This window comes from Propithecus coquereli, unplaced genomic scaffold (assembly GCF_000956105.1).
Source record: "Propithecus coquereli isolate 6110/MARCELLA unplaced genomic scaffold, Pcoq_1.0 Scaffold426, whole genome shotgun sequence".
Lineage (NCBI taxonomy): Eukaryota > Metazoa > Chordata > Mammalia > Primates > Indriidae > Propithecus > Propithecus coquereli.
Genome location: NW_012150019.1, coordinates 635605 through 639704, shown reverse-complemented (window position 1 = coordinate 639704; position 4100 = coordinate 635605).

The window sequence follows — 4100 nt, the reverse complement described above, 5'->3', positions numbered from 1 at the left end:
GGATATTGTAGGGACCCCTGAGTACCCCACTTTTGCCTTTTACCTTTATAAATCTATAAAAATATACCTTCGTCTCTGTGTATTCTTTTATTTCTATTATCTTCCATTTTCTATTATTTTCTTATCCTTTGCGTTGACCCCTGCCTAGGGGACCCATTTTTTGCTGGGAGCGTAGCTAACTCCCCGCAGTGTAAATGGAGAGAAGCAGGAATAGTAGCTGGGGTTAAAGGAATGAATACGTGGATTATATAAAGAGGGAAATCCAATCACGTGAACTCAAAAGAAATGCGAGAAAGAGACGGTTGTCTCTCAGCTCAATTTTACCAGATGCCTGAAAGGGTGAAGCCGCATGTCGCTGAGACCACTCCTGTTTTTGGACAGGACGGGACTGACTGTCAATGACTGACCGGGACTGTGGGAATGTGCCAGTGTCTTTTTACTGTTATGATTCTTTTGCTATAAGAGATCTGTGGCCAAAGGCCAGGGGTGATCTCTGGTATGATGAAAATATTTGATTTGTCTCCCTGTTTTCTGAAACCATCCTAAAACCCTTGGATTCTTCTGAGTGACAAGTGTGTCTTAATATGCTAATGAGATGAGTCTTGGCTGACTCATCAGCCAAGTCTTGGCTCCTACATAGCTTTAGGATGGGGCTGGTTGCCAGAAAGACCAAGTCATGATTAGAGGGTCGGACTTTCAGCCCCATCCCCAACCTCTGGGGAGGAGACTGGACGGAGGTTGAGCTCAATCACTGATGGTCAATGATGTCATCAGTCTTGCTACACAATGACACACCCATGAAGACCTGGAGACGGTGGGGTCTGCAGAACTTCCCACTTGGTGGACACATCCACGTGCTGGGAGGATGGTGCACCCCAACACAAGGGGACAGAGGTTCCTGTGGCCAGGACCCCTCCAGACCTCACCCCGTGTACCTCTGCATCTGTCTGCTCATTTGCATCCTTTATAACTGCTCTGGTTTGAATGTTTCTGGACAGAAAGCTTCTGCTGGAAACTTAATCTCCAAGGCAATCGTGCTAAGAGGTGGGCGTTCTGAGAGGTGATTAGGCCAGGTTGCCTCTGCCCACACTAATGGATTAATGCTGATTATAAAAGGGCCTGAGGCTGCGAGTTTGACCTCTTGCTCTCTCTCACTGTCTCCCCTCTTCTCCTTCTGCCTCTGCCATGGATGACCCAGCAAGAAGGCCCTTGCCAGATGCTGTCCCTGGATCTTGGACTTCCCAGCCTTGACAACTGTGTGCCAAATAAATTTCTGTTCACTGTAAATTACCCAGACTTGGGTCTTCTGTTCTAGCAGCCAAAATGGACTGAGACAATAGTAAACTGCAATAGTAAGTGCAGCCTTCTCCTGAGTTCTGTGGGTTGGTCTAGCAAACTGCCAGACCTGGAGAGGCCAAGAACCCCTGACTTTGTATCCAAGTTAGAGAGAAGTACAGGGAACCTGGGACCTGGTAGCTGTGACCTGCGTCTGCAGTGAGGACACCCTTGTGGGACTGAGCCCTTAAGCCTGTGGAGTGAGAGGCTAACGCCAGTGGTCAGTGTCAGACTCGAATTCTTACCTGTAGAAATTCTTACTGTATCAGAATTTCCAGGCTCCTAGTTGCTGTCATAGAATCAGAAAATTGTTTGGGTGGAGGAAAAACCTGTCACCATCCCACAGAGAGAAATTCAGAGTAGGAGTAAGCAAGTAAACCTCTGCCTTATTCCGTCCCCGTGCAAAAGATAAACAAAATATAAGCTTTTACATCATGGCCCAGGTCTGCTAAAAACAGTTTTCTACCAACAGTTCATGGTCCAGACTTTCAGTGACATGACATCTATTCTAGAAAAGCAGAATTTATTTTTTAGGCCTTTGTGCGGGTCACATAAATTGATAAGTGTCAGAGATTCTCTCCCCAGAAATATTTCCATGCACAAGGAAATATAAATATTAATATAGAACATCAGTGCACACAGATCTTCTGAGGTCTTGCAGACCTGAGCGTTTCAGTCCCAGTGAGAGGAAGGAGGAGATGTATTGAGTAATCGTTTCACCATCCCATGATGCCACCCCAGTGATCTAGAGTAGAACCTGCTACAGACAAAAGCTGCTGCTGATAACCGAGTCTCAAGGGAATGGGTGGACAGATGTCATTTATTAGTCACTTGTTCATCCAGCCAACCCAAGGGCCTGCAACGTACCAGATAAAGCTCTAGTCTCACATCACTGCTGCAAGGATGGGAATCTGTCACTGTTCTTCCACCCCTCACCTTCCGCACCTGAACCCTCTTACTTCATCAGGATTTCACACTTAAAGTCTCGATAGGGGACAGAAACCACCTCCCTACATAGGAGAGGACAACCCTCCAGTCATCCCTGCAGGTGAACACGGACGTGAGGCTTAGGCTTCACCAGTCAGACAGCCACCTGCCAGACTCTGCCCAGGACGAGGGGACTGAGGAGTCTAGGACTGTGCAGAATGAATTTTGGTAAAGGTGGCTGAGTGGCATTAGCGGTGTCCACTTGCCAGGAGGAGCAGTGACAGCAGTCCTTGCCGCAGGGCCCAGTGTCCAGCATCAGGGTGTCAGAGGTGTGAGCAGTGGCATCTGTCCCCAGCAGCAGGGGCAGGGGTTCCTACGAGGGACCTGACCGAGGGTGGACTGTGGATTCTGCTCCTGGCTGTGTAGCCACAAGCCTGGCTTTGTGGCCTTCCCTCCAATAAAATTAGCCCCAATAGCATATGCACGACTTTATGTGTAAATTAGAAAAATTTGGCTTCCATTGTTTGCTCCAAGAAGTGAGTGAGAAATCCGTCTGGGGAACAGTGTCAGAGAGCAGCATTCAGGGATGTACTCTATGTAGAGCGGAGAGCCGATACTGGGACCTTCTACCTGGCTGTACCCCACAGTAGGGAGAATGATGCGAATCTCCCAACATCATGTCTCATAATTAATGACATATGTTCTTCCTTTTCTTTCTGAGGGAAAAGAGGACATTTAATTGGATATAAGACCCACCCTGGGCACTCTCTGGTCACTGGCCTGAGGGCTGCAGTCTGGCTTGTCACTGGGCTTGCTGGTGGCACTTAGACAACACTCAGGCCTCTCCCAGAGCCACCCGCTCAGAGTGTCCCGCACAAGAGCAAGGACTCGCGTGTTTACCAAGCCCTGCAGGTGGGCTGAGCACACACGTGGGGACCCTGCTCTGTGTTCTTGGTGGAGACGTGTGACCTGAAGACCAGCAGCAACAGCTCCACCCTTGTCACGAACATGGGACGTCACGCTCCACTCCTGACCTTCTGTGTCTCAGCGCCATGTCGAGGGGACTCCCACACGCGGTACAGTCTGGGGCTCCCTGGTGTCTGCGCCTCCTGGATGTGGTGTTGGAACTGTGCAGTGAGCTTTGGGCGTGTGGTTGGATCAGATCCTCAGCCTTGGAGGCCCAGGGTTCAGTCCTTGTTCCCTTTCTCTTCCGTAGCCAGTCACTCCCTTGGCGACCTCATCCCCCCTCTAGGCTTTAAATATCAATTACATCGTGTCACCTCCCAAATCTACTCCTCCAGCCAGACATTTCTCCTAAAGTCCAGACTTGTTGTCCAGCTGCCACCCTGGCCCCCTCTCCTGCACTCCTGGTGGTGCCTCCTCCACTGAATGCCTGCGACGCCCCCTCCTCAAACACACCCTGCCATAGTCGTCCCCATCTCCACCGACGGCAGCTCCGTCCTTCCGCTCACACAGCCTACACTGTGCGTGTCCTCGTGGACGCCTCTTCTCACACCCCAGATGCAGTAGGAGACGCTGTAGAGTCCATCTTCAAAATGGATCCAGAACCCAGTGCCTCCCTGGATTTCCGCTGCCCAGCTGCCACCTGCAACGTGGAACCTGCCCTCCTTTCCCGCTGTTTCCCACTCCTTGCTCCTCCTGCCTCTCAGTTCTGCTCTCAGCACAGCAGCCAGACAGACCCTTTAAAAAGGCTACATGCAGAAGACTGAACCTAGACCCCTACCTCTCACCTCTCACAAAAATCAATTCAAGATGGATAACAGACTTAAACCTAAGGCATGAAACCTTAAGAATTCTAAATGAAGATGTTGGGAAGA